This window comes from Corythoichthys intestinalis, chromosome 7 (genome assembly GCF_030265065.1).
Source record: "Corythoichthys intestinalis isolate RoL2023-P3 chromosome 7, ASM3026506v1, whole genome shotgun sequence".
Taxonomy (NCBI): Eukaryota; Metazoa; Chordata; class Actinopteri; order Syngnathiformes; family Syngnathidae; genus Corythoichthys; species Corythoichthys intestinalis.
In genome coordinates, this window is record NC_080401.1 from 18,583,952 (window position 1) to 18,603,113 (window position 19,162).

The window sequence follows — 19,162 nt, forward strand, 5'->3', positions numbered from 1 at the left end:
TTATAGGTACATTAAAAGTGGCCAGTAGGTGACAGCAGTGGCTAAGGTAGCAGCTCATGTGAAACTATTCAGCTAGCGAGTCAGACCTTTTGGTTTGTTAACAAGATTCTTAAATACAAAGCAGCAAACCTGCCTTAAAACCAGGAGTAAATCATTGGGGGGTTTAGACATAAATTAAAATGGTTATTTTATTCTTTATCGGGATCACAAATATATTAAAAAAAAAATACAATGAGAGAATTATTTTTTAATCTATAGAATGAAAATACAAAATCTCATGTTCATGCTCCTTTCACAATGTACATCCTGATAAGGGATCATTGTGAAATGCTCCCGTTGATCAAGGTAAAAAAGGCGAGTCTGTCTTTACTTTTTGTTTGTTGAAGACAAAAAGTCATTGACTTAAAAACAAAACTAAAAATACTTTGTTTTGTTGTTATTTCTGTCTGTATTTTGCCATACTGAAACATGCGTGTTAATATCATTCAAGAGGATGCAAAATTTATAGTTTTTCTAAGTTCGCAGATCCAGTGTGAATTTTATTCATAGCTGAGCTGTTAAGAAACTCTTCCAACCAACTACATACAAGTCAGGTTAGCAGGGTGAGGTTTTTTTGGGGGGGGAAACACAACTAAAACACATTTCTTAGTATAACAAGGAACTAAAACGCTTTTTTTACCCTAAACTTATACACACCAACACCAATCAGTTAACTCAGTTACCTCATTGTAAGAGTAATTAATTATTCAGTAAAGTAACTGACATTACTTTCCTTTTCTTCAGGTTATTACTAAGTTGCACCGATCCCCTTTTTGGGCACTTATAAGGTACCGATACCTGGCTGTGCAGTATCGGCCGATACCGATACCACTCCGTTTCAAATACAGTGATACCTCAGCTCATGAACGCTTAAGCTCACGAACTTTTCGCCTCAAGAACATTAAATTCGCGAGCATATAGTCTCTGCTGACGAACTAGTTTTCGGCGGACGAACCAAACCACGCGGTCGAACAGCGCCACGAGAAGCTGATGCACGCTCATGGCGTCCCAGTTCGTCCCCTCCCTTTCGTTGAGTGCGGACGTGGTTTGTGTTTGATAGACATTTTGGACCATATTGGGTGTACTTTTGCTATTATGGGACCGAAAAAGACCCCACCACAGGCTAGTGTTAAGCCTAAGAAGACATTAAAGAAAATAAGGTATATTTTTGTGTAGTTTTGAATTTGAATTTATTGTCATTGTCATTTGTCATCATCATCATCAACATCATCATCATCATCAACATTAAAATCAACGTAAAAATCAACGTAAAGAGAAAAGTTTTAAGGCTTATTTAGTAGAAAATTATGTTTTATGGGGACCTGGGAACGGATTATTCTCATTTTAATGGTTTCTTATGGGAAATACATGTTCGGAAGACAAACTTTTCGCCTTACACACACTTTCTGGGAACCAATTATGTTAGTGAGCTGAGGTATCACTGTATACACTTTTTATTGGAAGAGCTACATACTTGGATGTAAATTCATTGCTATCATGGCTTTGTCAGGCTGCTGCTTACATTTGTGAAACAGGAAAAAGACTAATACAAAGTGAATCCAGAACTTTTTATTGCATAGCTGGTATGGGTGCCAAATAACAATAATTTCAGCCTCCTTCTCTCAGCACCAGCAGCAACATAAAAACTCCCATCTTTATAGCAACGCACAAACGCAAGCAGTGCACGAGTGAGTCTCTCTCTCACTGACACACGCAACTTAGCCACTTAGCTTAGCTTACTTTGCTTACTTCTACAGCACTTTTGAATAGGCTTGCCACCCGTCCCTTGAAATAAGGAATTGTTCCGAATTGGGAATTAAAAGTTGCGTGCCGTATTGAACCAATACGGAATATACATAGATAGATTTCTATGCATTTTTGGAGTTTTGGGGATGTCCCTTTTTTTTGTCGCCTGGACGACTTTGGGCACAAGGGGGGCATCCCTTATTTCTATTTCTGAACGGTGGCAACCCTACTTTTGAAACAGGTCTCAAATTACTGCGGCAATTATTTCAGTAAAAGACAATAAAAGTAAAGTAGACAAAGTGAACTGACCAGGATTTGTTGCTTCGGTGCAGCCCCTTTCCTCTGGATAGCATGTTTCGTCTTCAAATGTTTTATCAGGTTCGAGGTATTGAAACTGGCCAATTTAACTCCACCTCTCGAAACTTTCAGGCCACAAATCTTGCTTGCAGGCATTGTACTTGACGGAGATTCTATGCTGAAATATTTCCAGACCGCCGACATTTTCCTCTCCTAGTTTGTTTGCTTTTCCTCCATTTGAAAAAGCTGCCCCAGCATTGGTTAAGAGCGCCTATTGGCCCACTCTCATTGGTCTGGAGCAGGTCAATAGCGGTAGCTGCTTGGCATACAAAGTGATCACGTGTATTCACACAGCAAAGAAGTGTAGTGAGCGTCACGAAAAAGAAGGCTGAGGTCAAGTGTTATAATACTTGACCTTTAAATGGTATCGGCGGCCTAGATGTTGGTACTCGCCGATATCGATACCACCATTTTAGTGCCGTATCAGCCCCGCCACCATACTAGTATCGGTATCGGTGCATCATTACTTATTACTAATAATTTATTCTCAAAAGCAAACAAACAAACAAACAAAAAATCTGCTGTTTAGCTTGTTTAGCCAGAGGTCACCTAAATTTAAACTGTTCACCATTGGACTATAGCTGAAACTTTTTTTTTTTAATTCATACCAAAAAACATATTTTTAAGTCAGTCAGGGTAATGGTTGAGTGGCAGTTCTGAGTCATTAGCTGTCTGACACTTCTTCTGCTCAGGATTTTGTTTTTGTGTGCCTGTGTGCATATGTGGGCCCCATCAGTCTAATCTCAGCTGTGTATGGCGGATGGTCTGGCTCATTGACACGGCCCAAAGCACAATGGTTTCTTGGAGCAAACTGCAAAAGTCTGCAAAAACATTTGACTAGTATTCTTTTAAGTACACTAGCAGGATTGTAGCCTTCTTTATGGTTTGACGTAGTTGCCCAAAAAAAAAAACGCTAGATAATTCCCACAGGCTCAGTGAATTGATCAAAAATCAATAGAGGATGTCGCAAAATTCAGCCATCCTTATCCTTCAAATGAACCAGTATTTTAAAACTGCTAGTTACAGACTGACAAATGACGCGTTACTGTAGTCTGATAACTTTCTTTCAGTAATGAGTAATCTAACGCGTTCATTTTTCCAAACCAGAAATCTGATTAATGTTAGTGTCCTTAGTGTCTGTGCGTTACTATTTTGTTATTGCCTCATAATGTATGTAGAGTGAAGAATATTGTAGTCATGTACAAAGAGCATTTTGAATAGAAAATGTAAGAAAGGTTCCCGCAACGTGTTCGTTTCCATGATAAACGCTCGTGTTACGTCCTGTTTTGGTCTTGAGTCACATGCGTTATGTGTTTTGGGACTGACAAAAGGCGAATGCCAGCGTGGGTGCACATTAGAGCCGAGTGCAGCCACCTGTTGAGATGTGCGAGGGAATGTTGATCTGTGTGCGTACATGAATGAACATGAGTATTTTTCCTTCATTCTGGTGGGTTCCAGCGATAGGTTGGAGCCGCTGCATGCGCGGCTGTTCCATAGCTTTGTTGTTGCAACGGCGGGTAGTAATCGCTCCAAGTTTACAAGCATTTTTTACATCATATTCGTGTTGCACATTTATGCCGTGAGGTGACATGTTCGTTTAGTGTCTTTGGGATGAGTTGTAATTCCGCTTGAGTGTAAAGTGCTTAGTGCTGCCACGACCAAATTGACCACGTGTGTACAGCGTACTTCCGGGTTGTGCGTGCGCATCCGCACCCGCCCCCACCTTTTTGTTTATTGCACTGTGCATTTTTCATTTGTGTGTTGTTGATTATTGTGCAGTCAATTTGCATTGTTTTACATTGGCAATGATATGGTGTTAACTCTAAACCCTAACCCGATATTCAGAATTTTTGACAGTAGGCTTAATCTTTAGTTAGTTGGTGGAGTTGATTTCAACAAATTCCATGCAGTTTTTCATTTGTTAGATTCAGGGCTCCGGATTGGCTAAGCTAGCGCGAGTCAATGGTGGTTGAAATAAACTCAACAATTAAACCTCCGCTAACTTGAAGACTAAGCCGTATGTGAAAAATTCTGCTCTTCCACTTTAAATTCGGAAATTATCGGAAAGTCAGTTACATGCGATGACATTTTTCTGTTGTCATTCTTATGTTGAGGCGGCAAACGGAGAAAAAAATTGGTAAAAAAGTAACCGATAAATTACTTTTAAAGTAACTTAATTACTTTGATAATAAAGTAATCAGTAAAGTTACCAGATTATTTTTTAAGCATAATCAGTATCAGTAATTGAATTAATTTTCAAGTAATCTGCTCTCTCAATGCAGATGCGACAGTATAGTGACAATAGAATAGAATAGACCTTTGTTGTCATTATACAGTTGTACAATGAAATTGTGGAGCATCTCCCTTTACAGTGCAGGACAAGTAAAAATCTCGAAAGTGGCTTACAAAAATAAAAGTATAAAATCTAAATAAAAATAAAATATGTATTAGGTAGTCCAATGTTTAGGCAGTGTAAATAATTGAAGTAGCAGCAGTTGACAGTGAAGGCATTGAATATTGCACATTAATATTGCATGTAAATAAGTATTGCACATAGAATATGTGTGAATAAAAGTTAAGCAGCAGAAGTTGACAGTGAGGCATTGAATATTGCACTTAGTAAGTATTGCATATACATATTGTACTGGACAAAACTGGGTGCTCAGTACAATTTGGCCAAAGCAACAATGATTCAATTGCATGTCTTCTCACCTTAACAGAACTATCCCGTATTTTCACAATGCATGTGGAATATAATTCATAGTGGTCAGTTTGGACACAAACTCCTCTCCCAAGCCTCCTGGTGAGCCTACAAATACCACAGTTACGTGACCCAGCACTCGTACTTTGCTTCGCCCATGCGTAAGCTTTCTATTCAGCTCTTTAGTTGGCTCTGTCCAGTTGACCCCTGTGTCCATATTCCTCATTAACAGCAGTCTCCACCTTCACCTGACCACCCTCTGCTACGAGCTCAAGAGGTGGAATAACACAGGAAGAGAAAGGAGGCATGAGAAAGAGTAAATACACTTAACAAAGGCAAAAATCTGCTCTTAGGGCCAGTCTGCTGTTAAGCTCAATTTGCCTCTACTTGTAGGAAGGCCAGCTACATCTCAGGTTACAAATAGAGGTCAGGTGTGTGCATTAGTGAGTAAAAGCGTGAAAGCAGCGATAATCAGTGGTTCAAACTACAATGCACGATGACTGTGTGTATGTGTGCATGGATGGTACTGAGCGTGTGCCAGACCAGCTGTATGGCACCTTGCCTCCACTGGAGCAAAGCCCATGCTGTAACGTGCAAGCACAGGCCTTTTGGAGACCCATCGGGATGTCGCTTGACTGTTGAACTGCACACCATCCAAATTATCATTTGTGCTAGAAAAAGGCGTGCGCAATACTAACGTGTTTCCATAATGGCTGCTTTCTAATGAAGTGTGAGTTACATCATCAGTATTGAATGCAGATGGTTATTTGAAACAATTTTAGCGTTTTAAACAATGTTTTTTGGGACTTTTTTTTACTTGAATATAAACATAATGGAATGATTTTAACCTGTATTCCAATTGAAAACGCTATATTGAGCTCTCATTTGGAATTTGGCTGCAGCATGTCACAAAAAACCCTGTGACAGGGCCAACAATATCCTGTGAAACTTGAATAATCCTAAAAAGAAAACAACACCAACAACAATTGATTGAGTGTTAAAGGAGCATTCCTGAAATATATATATATGATCTTTATTCAGGAGTCACACGGGGTGTCCATATCACACAAATCAACAGAAAAATGACATAAGAAAACACAGAAACAGAAACTGAAAAAGCAAAAACATGAAAAAGGCACAAACTATCTGTGCACAACAAACAGGCTTTTACTCCAATGGCGCCACATGCTTGGCCTACATCTATAACTGTTTTTAGGATCCGTTATTTTTATTAAAATACTATTTTCAGACTTATTTAACCGACACATGAACTTATACATCAGATTTCTTAGTAGCGCTTTAAAGGTGGGTAACCCAGAACTGACAAATATGAAATGAAATGATCAGTTGCTCGCAAACATGGATAAAACAGTAAGTAACAGTAAGTTCACAACTTTGGGATAAACTGCGTGACACCCATAAATGAATTCTATGCTTACAATTACTGTAATTTTCGGACTAAAAGCTGCTACTTTTTCCCTCATTTTGAATCCTGTGGTTTATAGTCCATTGCGGCTATTTCATGATTTTTTTTTTTTTTTTTTTGGTTTTTGTTAATATGTTAACACTTTATTTGACAGTGGCGTTTTAAGACTGTCATAATTATGACATGACACTATAATAATGAATGCTTATGAAAGATGTCATTAAGTGTCATCCAGCAAATTTTGTCACTAACTCAATTTACCTTTTGGAATTTCTCACATTAATGCATAAAATCACCATCAAATGTGATCTGATCTTTGTCAAAATCGCACAGATGAAGAAACAGTGTCTGCTTTAACTAAAACCACCCAAACCACCTTCGTAATTTAATGAGGATAGTCTGAAAACAATGACAGAAGAGGAAAAAATAAGTAAGTGAACCATCACATATTTTTTCTTTTTTTCAAACCTCTTCAACTACTGAAATGCAAAGAAAACTGTTTTAGCACAGTTATTTCTATAACACATACAAAAACTGATTTTCATTCAAAATTGTATTTTTTCAATGATTTGCAAAATAAAAGTTAACAAAAACAGCAATAACCCCAACCTCCAGCTCCTAATTTTTATTTTCCCTCATTTCCTCACATACTAAATGCCAAATCACAATTTTAATTACTTAAGAACATAGGATGTATATTAAAGTTGAAGTTAATGTAAATATGTACTTTTTGGTTGTTTTTTTAATAACAAAGATATGAGTAACATACATTCAGAAAAATAAGTACAAATGACTTGTATTATGCAGAGTGAAATGGAATATATTTTGAAGATCGCGCAAACATTGATTTTTTTTTTAAAATCATAAGGAAATGAATAAGTAGCCTAACATAAATGAACAAATTTAAGTCCTAAGTGCACATTGACAGCTCAGATGTTCTAAACCTCCCCATCAGAGCAAATAAAACTAAATATTATAAATAAGCCTCCTCATGTCTGTCGTTGCTCTTAAAGATTTGATCCATTTTATGTTGCATTCCCCTTTTTTGTCGCATCAATTCAACCTTTTTTCTTTTTTTTGCTGCTCCAGAAAAAAATGCACATTTGAACCAATCAGAGCTAACTATCTCTGCTGATCACATGTCAGTATGACAGCCAATTGAACGGATAAATGAGCCCCAGCGTTTTGCTTTGCTGCGTGTATTCGCACATTGACGTGACTCATCATCGTCAGACTCAGAAAACTGCAGCAGCTGGGGAAACCTCCATGCCGTTCGTGGAATAAAATAAAAAATAAATATTGGTGGGAACAGATTACGCTACACAAGCACTTTATTATCCTTGTTGTTAACACTTGTGTTTATAAATCTAATGTTGGTATATTGTTTTCTTCTTGGAGATGAAATGTATGTGTGGCAGCTTAGCATTTTTTTTTTTTTTTACATAGCGTTTTGACAGTTGCCATCATATGTTCGGAATCAAAGCACCATGTACCGGAACAGCATTCTGGCCCTGAATCTTATACCGAAACTGCGTTCTGGCCCTGTATCTTACACTGGAACTGCGTTCCTGACTGTTCTAGCCCACTTTCTCCCCTGTATATAATGAATATCTACCGATGCGATTGCGAGTACAGGGTAAAAACACATGTTTGAATGTGAGCTGATATTGCCAATGTACACTTGTAGTTTACACAGACCGCCGTATCGGCTTGTAAAATGAATAATAAAATTTGATACCAACATTATCTCAGATACAGTCCATAAAGAACAGTGAAAATGCATTGCTTCTCCACTTAGCTGCACACACTCACTTTCTCATCCTTCTTTATTTAATGGGGAAGAAGAGAATCCAGTAACGCTCTGGTTGTCTGGGCTTGCACACTGGAATGCCTTCTGTGCCTTTCCTTTAATCTCCTCCTCGGAGCAGTTACCTCCAGAGTGATTAGCGGAGGCTCAAAGAGAAGTGCTGCTCTGTTTTACTCTGCTCTTAAGGATGACGTATCATCTGGAGGTGTTGTGTGCACGTGCAGCTTCTTCTAGAGGACCTGTAGCAGCTGTTTCTTCTCTGACACAAAGCTAGACTGTGTACAGAATGCATCATTTTTCACTATTTTGGTGTTCATATGGGTATTAGCGGTAATGTTTGCGGTAAACATATTTTCTGGAATTTTGGCGATAACTCATTTTTTTCAACTTTGGGAGAAGTCAGCTGTTTCTGCAAATTGTAGCCAGACTTCGATAGTTTTTTTTTTGTGAGATGAAGTTTTACCACCTTACTTCATAGCTAAAATCCAATGTATGGTGAAGATGGGAGGTTGTTGTCACATTAACTTAACAGCAGTACTTGCTCCAAATTCCTGCAACTCACTCAGTGTTGCTGTTTGCTTCCTGACGGTAATTTCAAGCAGTTTTCTTCATGCAATTTTACCATTTGAGAGGGACTTTTGGTTCATAGCAATACATATTTTCTCAACTGGATATCATCACTGTGCACTACGGTAAATTTAATGCCTTACAAATACCCTTTCTACCTTTCTATTCCACTTTAGTTTGAGTGATGCGCAGTCACTTTTGAAGATCCTAAGTATTATTGAATTAGAAGACCACCAATGTTCCATCCTAACCTATTTGTTAGCCTTTATAATGTCAAGAGTATTACCCATGCCCACATGAAACATCTGGTTTGACTCATAATGATCAATATCTACTCATGCGTTTGTAAACAGCAACAAATTTTTAAAAGCTATTTATAATTATAACGTGAGCATAAATGCCCCCATCAGTTGACAAGACAGCTCCCACAGACATTGCGCCACGCCTTCCCGTAGAGGGTTGACCCAGGCAGAACATTGAGTTGGCTTTCACTGTGATAAACTCAGCTGCGCTCTAACGCCGGATTTAGATGGAAATAGGATGAAGGTTTTACTGCATACAAGCAAGCAGGGGTGTCTCGAGTGATTTGGTCGAGGTTTCAAGGTAATTATTATATTAAATAGCACCACGCATGACCTTTAAAACGTGAGAAAAATCAATGGATAAAATTAGTGTTAACTTTGGCTTGAAATGTTTACGTAAAATGTAGGATAACTGCCCGTTTTTTGCTTTTGAAGAAGAATCTAGATTGTTTTACGTTCATATCTATATAAATTCTGTGATTTAAGCATTTATTTACAAGAATTTTCAACTTAAAAAGCTCTTTGTTTTGTGACAACTGCCATGTCGGATTTTGTATCGCTACACAATAGCGGAATTCAACCTCAATAAGTTGTGATTGTATGTAGAAAAATGCTAATTTTGCTTTCGTTGAGTGATTTTTGTGCATCTAGCATGAAATGTGAGAACTTTATAGCCATTTTAAGTTTTGTTATACTTGTATAAAAAAATAATCTAGATTTTTTTTTAGGGAACGACTTTGAATTTTTGATGTCCCTGCTCATGGAGACCATTATATGCCTAAGGAAGGTGCCTGATTTTAGGTCCCTAGCGGCTTTGGTTTTGAAAATGTTTGAATTTTAAGATTTTTAAAATAGGTCCTCTACCGATTGAGCCCGTGTCCCGTCAACTGATAGTGATGTGAGATTTGCCCCTTATATATTTAGCAGTTTTCGTTATGTGGGCATTGACTTGTGAAGGTTTATGACAGGATAAGTTGCAAATACTATGTTTGTCAGCATCAAATCCTCAGGTCCATGTGTTAATGCAAGATTTATTTTGACTCGGCTTCTCTAAAAGTCATGGGAAACGTAATGTAAGGGACTGGTCGAATTTGAACAATTATTTTGCTCATCTTCTGTGACCTGTTTATTGTGAAACACAATTTTAATGGACATTCCAGTTAACCCATCCTATCAGTTAGACCCTTCAGTCATGGAGTTCCATCCAGGATATTCCCATCATTGCAACTCTTTGCTCTTCAAATAATCAGCCAATTCCTAAAAATACCAGGCAGCCTCTGTCCCTTTTTCCTCAGCATTTTACAGTGCTTACTCTATCTGCCCTTTGGGTGACCTCAAGCTTTAACCTCCTCAGACCTACGCATGTGTCTCCTCATCTTTGGCTGCTCTTTCCCAAGAATCTGTTTTCTAGATAAGACCTACAAGTCGGAGGGCTGATTCATTGCCCTGTCATTGACATGGTGTTCAGTCTATCATCACTGCTCAATGTCTTTCTGCAGTGGTGGATGAAGTACTCACATTTTTTTTTTTTTAAAGTAAAAGTACAGATACAGGTGCAAAAATTACTTTCATAAAAATACAAGCATCTAAGAAAAAAATGTGCTCACGTAAATTTACAAAGTACTTGCTTTAAAATTTACTTGACGAGTAAAATGTCTCCCATGCCAGAAATGTAATATACGTATACAGTATATAAACATAAACTTCACTATCAGTTGACGGGAAACGGGTCGCGGAGCCGCTCCGTAGGGGGTCTATTTTCAAAAACTTAAAATTCTAATATTTTCAAAACTAAAGCCGCTAGCAACCTAAAACCAAAACAGGCACATCCCTTTGGCATATTTGAGTCTCCATGGCAGAGCGCAGAATTTTTCTAAATTACTACGGTAGTTTTTTTGCCAAAAAACGGGCAGTTGGCCAAAAATTACCTGACTATTTAAATGTAAAATTACGCTAATGTGTATGGATACAAAATCCAACATGGCGGACATCACAAAACAAAGAGCTTTTTAAGTTGAGAATTCCTGTAAATAAATGCGTAAATCCCGGAATTTCTGTAGATTATATAACGTAAATATACGTATATAACGTAAAACAGTCTAGATTCTCGGTTAAAAGCAAAAAACTGGGCAGTTATCATTCATTTTATGTAAGTATTTTAAACTAAAGTTACGCTGACTTTTACCATTCATTTTTTTCACAACATTTCAAAGTGTATGCATGGTGCAATTTTATTTCATAATTACCTTGAATCCTCGACCAAATCCCTCTTCAGAGACTAAGGCTTGCTTTTATCCGCTAAAACTTTTGTCCTGTTTTCACCTAAATCCGGCGTTACAACGCAGCGTGTTGGAATTTATCGCTTTGAAAGCTGCCACGACGCTGTGCCTGGCTCGCCCCCTACGGTAAGCTGTGGCGCATGTCTGTAGGAGCTGTCTCGTCAACTGATAATGAAGTCTATGATATGATATAATTCATACATACAGTATATACATACATACATACATACAGAGATACATATACAGTAGAAGGAATCCGACCTTTCATCCAGATTCCTGGAATTACGCCAGCCGAACCGCCGGAACCACGCTAGCGGAATTCCAACGACCCGGGTCAGCCGAATGCCAACAACTCGGCGAAAAGGCCAAACTCCTTGCATTCACCTTAGTCTTAACCAGGGGTGAAAGTGTCTAGAATTTCTTGCCGGAACTCCCCGACGTGAAGGTCGCCACTTAGGCAGTTTTAGCATAGTTATTTCTATAACACATACAAAAACTGATTTTCATTCATAATTTGTTCAATGATTTGCAAAATAAAAGTTAACAAAAACAGCAATAACCCCAACCTCCATCTCCTAATTTTTATTTTCCCTCATTTCCTCACATACTAAATGCCAAATCTCAATTTTAACTACTTATGAACATAGGATGTATAGACCCTACTCACCTACGTCACAAAATGAAGTGTCGCTGTATCCGACTGACTCCATTTTAAAAGCTGGAAAAAGGCTTCGAAACACAAGTTGACAATTTATTCTAAGCAGAAATCATGCAGCACAGAGAGACCCAGGCGAGGAGGCAAACTGGATCCAGGGTCACCATATGACAAGTCAAAAAAAGATTCCCGGGAAAAATGACAACGATTAGTTAAACACTCAGTCTTTTAAAGACTCTGGTAACGCGGGCTGTGGTCCTGAAGAAGGGTGTGTTTGGGCGTTGTTTAGGATTATTCTCTGTGGGGATTGGGCAGGAGGGTTTGGGGCGTTAGTGTTGTCAGGGCAATATGAGTTGAGAGGATTTTTCCACCTCAGTGCCACGTGAGTGCTGAGTGTCAACTTCTCAGTTGCGGGTTCCTTGTTATCAGATGTTCCTTGTGGCAAGACAAGATGTCCCACCATTTCTTCTGGACTGTCCAGAAGAGCTGATTGTGGGATTTGGTGGTGCAGACGTGGGCTTGTAGATGTCTTGCCTATCACCTGCTTGTCAGCGTCAATCTTGCTCAGTCAGCTACATGACGCGTGCTTTGGGCTTCTGTGGTCAGAAGGCGTCCTGCATCTGTCCTTCCCTTATCTGCCCGTTGTCTTGGTGCTGCAAATTCTAATAATTTCAAGTCCAACTGTTCATAGTATCAAATATATTCTGCTTGTTTTTCTATGATATAACTATGATATAAATGCTATTTATTTTATATTGGGTGTGTTAGAGTAATACAAACAGTCAAACTGTAAATAGGAGAAAAGATACTATTCCCTGATTGGTTATATTAAGTGGGTTAGAGTAATACAAACAGTCAAACGGTAAATACGAGAAAAGATACTATTCCCTGATTGGTTATATTAAGTGGGTTAGAGTAATACAAACAGTCAAACAGTAAATACGAGAAAAGATTTCTTTTCATTTCTTGACTGCTCAGTTTTATTAAAAACTATGCCAAATGGAAAAAAAACTACAGTAGCTATAAAATGGACTACACTGTAAACAGAATATTACCAAGCTATTACTATTACTATTACTATTAGCTATTAATATTACCAAGCTCAAAAACTCGAAAACTTAGTTTAATGGCAGATTGCAAGCAACTATCTTACCCCACACAGCCACCTACTATACTTGGACAAGAGTGTGGTGTTTTTTATTGGTTAATATCTTGTTCACCTGCCAATCTTGCTTCCACTCGTGTTTCTGCCTATAGTGTTACGGTATAGTTGCACGGGGCTTATCAATTGCCCCGATGGCATGAAAACGAAACTAAGAAAAAAAAGAAAACAAAAGCAACGTGTAACGCAGGCAACAATTTGAAAAGTAGTGGAGAAAAAGTCCGGATACCTGCTGTAAAATGTAATGAAGTAAAAGTACCACTTCATATTTGTACTCATGTAAACTACATATTCACAAAAATTGTAGGGCGGTCAAATTTATCGCGTTAACGAGCAGTATTTAAATTTTTTAATTAATCGCATTAAAATATTTGACACAATTAACGCATGCAATGAATGACCCGTTCATGCGTTGCCTCAAACAGTTTACAATGGCGCCTTTTCAGCACACTGAGAGCGAAAAGGCAGAGAAACGCGAGAGGTCACAGGCGTTCATTGGACCGCGCCTTTTATTGGCTTAAGCTTGGGTAGCCACCACTAACAGTCATGGTTGCCCAACTTCCCATCATGCATTTGTGCGGAGCAAGAAACAATCTTTTTCTTACTACACCTAATTGAACACAACGCCGAACATACTATATACCATTTGCAGCCACCACTGACAGTCATGGTTGCCCAACTTCCCATCAGACATTTGGGCGGAGCAGGAGACGTTTTTTTTATTAACACGGCTAATTGAACACAACGCAGATCATACTGTATGACATTTGCAGCCACCACTAACAGGCATGGTTGCCCAACTTCCCATCATGCGTTTGGGCGGAGCAGGAGACGTTCTCTTTCTTAACACGGCTAACTGTACACACCACAGTACATACTGTATACCATTTGGAGCCACCACTCACAGTCATGGTTGCCCAACATCCCAACATGCATTTGGGCAGAACAGTTAAGTCGCTACAGTATCATTTAGTGAAAGCACGAAAAAAGTAATATTGCTATCTCTCAAAAAAATATAAAATTACTATAACTTGTACTCAAATTTATCTTTTAAGAACTACAAGTCTTTCTATCTGTGGATCCCTTTACAGAAAGAATGTTAATAATGTTAATGCCATCTTGTGGATTTATTGTTATAATAAACAAATACAGTACTTATGTACAGTATGTTGAATGTTTATGTCCGTCTTATGTCTTATCTTTCCGTTGCAACAATAATTTACAGAAAAATATGGCATATTTTAGAGATGGTTTGAATTGCGATTAATTACGATTAATTGATTTTCAAGCTGTGATTAACTAGATTAAAAATTTTAATCGTTTGACAGCCCTAAAAAATTTACTTAAGAACAGTAACAAAGTACTTTTACTTCGTTACATTCCTGACCTGCTTTTTAAGCTGACAATCCACTTTTTTTTTTTAAACACTGTGACAATCCACATTTAGTAACAAATCAAAACTGTGTGGAGACAAAAAGGGAAAGGTCTGTTTGTTACATTAGGAGATTGTATTTCAAAAGATGGAAAGAGTAGAATGTTTAACTGTTCCAGGTCGTCAGCTACACCGTGACCTTGGCGCTCATATGATGTAAAGTTTCAATGTCCATGATGACAAGCTGTGATTTGAACTTTATACTGTGTCTCTAGTGACCGTACTGTGAGCTGCTGCTGTTGTTGTCAGCATCTAGGCCTTAACCTTGGCACGTGACCAACTGTTGAAATCATTCTCTTTCTTTACTGCACTGGTCACTTATTTTTACCTCCAGTCAGTGAAAGTGGGCATCAATCCTAGAAAGAGGATTATTTTGTTTTTGCCTCTGGCTAAGCTGTGAGCCCGACTGTCCTTCATTCTCTTCTTTCCACTGGATGCATGTCCAGCAGGGCCATTAAGATTTATTGTGTAATAGTTATTTATTTATGAATGAAAGTAAATAGCTTTATTGGTTTATTGGCCTTTTTAAGTACTGCCTCAGTAACTCATTTCGGGTCTACATGGGAACTACCTTCATTTACTGTAGCTACAGTATTTAAAATATTAGGGGTGGGAACCTCTTGGTACCTCACGATCTTATATGATTTGCGATACAAAGCTCACAATAACGATGATATGGCGATACAGCGATTATCGATACATTCAGGAAATCATTCTAGGATATCCTACAAAACGACTAATAAACAGAAAAACAAGCTTCTGCTGTGAATTGGAATGAGTTTATCCCTAGTAGACGTCCAATCCATTTGAAGTGGGAGGGTGGGAGGCTGCCATCCCTCCCACTTCGAACGGATTGAACGTCTATGGCCGTCAGTGTCAGCCAATGCCAGGCATTTAGGGAATTTTGGGCCATTTCAGGTCATTATCTGTTGATTACTTTCTGTTGATTTTGGGGTATTTCATGGGTCACTCCCTGTTTATTTTGAGTTAACGAACAGGAAGTGACCCGCAAATCTCCCAAATGATTTGGCAGTGACTTAAACTCAACAGTAAATGACCTGTAAATGCCCTAAAATGAACAAAAAGTGACCTGGAAATGCCCCGTAAATCTGAAAGAACGATTGTGAATGCTCTGGTTTCGAACGCTCCCAGTCTAAATGGATTGTGCGTCAAGCACCGTCAATGGCAGCCACTCCCACCTCTATGGTCATCAGTGACAGCCAATGCCAGGCAACAAGGTAATTTTGGACCATTTCAGGTCATTACTTGTTATTTTCAGTCACTTCCGGAAGTTCCGGTTGGTTTTGGGGAATTTTATGGGTCTCTTTCTGTTGATTTTGGGTTACAGAACAGGAAGTGACCCAGGAATGAAATGACCTGTAAATGCCCTCAAATGAACAGAAAGTGACCTGTAAATGCCCCCAAAATTGGAAAGAGTGAGTGTGAATGTTCTGGTTTCGAATGAACTACCGTTCATTTGCCCTTCCCAGTTTTAACTGACTGGGCATCCAACGCCGTCAATGGAAGCCATATAGTTAACTGAGAAACTATTATGGTGGAAGATTTTGGTAGCAACTTGTTGGTCCCTTTTATTTTTTAAAAACTGACACCTTTTAAAAACGATATCTCGATTCTCGACAGGAGCATATCGATAACCTTTAGGGATACAAAGTATCACGATATATCACCATTTTGATATTTTGTCACACTCCTAATTTAAATTATAGTTAAAACCATAATTATTTACCTAATTTGAGCAATCTGAAGAGATTTGATAAAAGTACAAACATTGAACAAGATTTTTGACAAATCATACAATCTTTTTTGCATCAGACTAGAACTTCCTTTGGAATAAGAGCGTCTAGCCATGAACGTACCCAGCAAATGTAGTTCAAATTGGATAAGTTTTAACATACTACACATCCACCAGTCCTCCCTCGTGAAATTTGAGCAAAAAAAAAAAAAAAAAAAAGAAATCGTCGATTAATCAAAGTTGAACAAAAGAGGATAAACTGAAAATTCCAAAATGAAAACTTTACCTCCTTGGCTGAGGCAATTACAGGTCAATTATCAGCTTTCTGGTGGTGCTCACCTTCTGCTGCAGTCAGCCTATCGCAGGCTTAACAGACCATACAGAATAAGAGTGAAGGAGATATTTCATGTGGAGATCAAGCAGCGAAAAGTTCTTGAAAGAAGAGATTGGACTTCCCACTCTTTTTGTCAATGGGCAAGAAGCCCCCCAACCGCCATGGCCCACACATCTCCCAGCCTCTTAAAAGACAGGGCCTCCGGGATAGAAGCTAGAGGATTAAGGGAATATTCATGACGAAATAAAGGGACAGGCAGTTGAATGACTGTGTTTTGGGGCTCATCTCTTAAGTAAACAGGAGTCTAAAAGGAGTTTTACATCTCGACTGCTACAGGAACAGCAATGCTTTCTCTACCCGCAGTATTTTGTTGCCTTGCTGCTAAACAGTAAAAAGAAAGCCATTTTGTGGCTCTTTTTATTCCTTCATCCAGCTAATGAATATCTTTCACTTTTTTTTTTTTTCATATTAACTTTTCCTAAAGGCACCACTGCAGTTTTTGAAGTTTTTAGGTATTCCTACAAAAGGGATCGATGACTAGATTTAGTATTTTTATCCTGTTATTTCTGTGATAAAGTTTAGTTATTCACATTTAGTATGGAAAGCAAAATTCGTACAAACAACGGCTATTAAAGGAATCCACGGATAATAATACATTTAATTCTTAAAAGATAAACGTTATTATGAGTTAAAACAATTTGATATTAAACCCACTCATGTTTTTTTCATTTTCATACAATTTGTAAAATTAATTTAACTAGTAGGGTCGCCATTTTTGTTGCTGTCGCTGGGTGGTGACGTCACATGGTTTCGCTGTCGGGCTTCCAGAGTATGAGTCTAGCGACATAAACATGTCATCTGTTCAACCCTTTCAATTTGAACCCGAGAGGAACCTTAAGTAGCATGACAGCACAGTTGATAATTCACGAAACGAGCAGCAATAGCAAAATGAACAGGAAAGACGGGATGAGAAGTACTACCGTGCGCTTTCAGCTTGTTTAGATGCATACAGGCAGAACATACTAAAGATGCCTTAAGAAAATACTTAAACATAGTAATATCAAATAAGGGTGGTTTAAATACGCGACGTGACCAATGTGGTCGAAAGATCAACAATCTGCTTTAAAGCTACCACAAGAAAACGCTATGCTTAAAAGTATGAGAGGGAAACACATGCACAAAGTATTTTAAGATAAAAGACTCAATAAAAACACAAATAGTACGTAAGTACTCACCGCTTTTAACCGATGAGCGCAAGTGTTGGACGTCTCGCTGCTCATCAAACTACTCAGACACTCAAAGGTGAAGGACGCATTTTTCTGAGCTCCGTTGAATGTCAATTTTCTGCATCCTATATGGTATACTGGGGACGGGTTTCAATAAGCTTCGGCTTCTCCCGTCAGCCCTTTTCTTTTCGGGTTGAATTAATTATAAACACATATAAATGCTGTATGTTTGTTTGGATTTGTCATGCCTGAAGGGAAAATAAATAAATAAATAAAAAGTAGAAGGAATTGCAGTAACTAGTATTCATCTATCTACGTCATCACCCCAAGCGTCCATAAAACAGGCAAAAGGTAGGTAAAACTTGTACTAAATATTATAGATTTTTAAATCAATGGCAATATTTTATGTGTTTCTAATGACATTTTTTAGTAAAAGAGAACAATTGTGGCTTATTAGAGCCACAAGTCTTTAAATCCGAGGTTCCCTTCTAGCAGCAAATCTTGAACCAAGTAGCACTGAATTGTATGGGCAGTAGAAAGTGTAGTGTTTAGTCACTTAAGGAGGGTGGACTTTAGTCAGTTAACTAAGTGTGTGGTAGAAGAAATCTCTCTGATTTTAATTTGTATTCTAATACACTGACGATGTCCAACACAAGTGGAACATCACAATCAATTTCAATGACTTACTTATTACTTACTTAACGTAATTAACCAAAATTTAGGCGTGAATCGGAATGAACCATTTAAGTACCCTTAAATACCTCCCACTCTCTGCACTTCTTATTCTGTATAAATCTTTATTTGAACCATACTTACAATACTGTAATATCATATGGTGCAACACATATCCAACTTATTTAAAAAGCTTGAAATACTACCAAAAAAAAGTTATACATGCCCTAACATGGTATGAGTTTAATTCTCCAACTAAAATAATTTTTTTTACTGCCACCACCTTCTGAGTGTTAAAGACCCCAACTATTACCAAAATGCTTGTGTAATGTATCAGATTATCTATAGACTAAACCATAAATTAGGTGACCTCATCCGAATCTGTACTCCTCAGCCCACATATTCTACCAGAAGGAAACATCAAATCACAGGGAAAAAACGAAGGCTAAAGTGTACAAGCTTTAGCATTGTGTGCAAAGGACCACCGATTTGGAATGAACTGGACAAAACACTTAATATGTCACACTCCATCTCCATCTTTAAGAAAAAAACTCAAAACTCATCTACTAGCAATGTATATATAATATGCAGATTCTTTGAATAACACTACTGGTGTCTAATATCAAATCCAATGTAACCAAAATTTTGAAATTATCCACAGTTAATTGTATGTGTGTCTGGGTGTGTGTTATCCAACTGGGCTC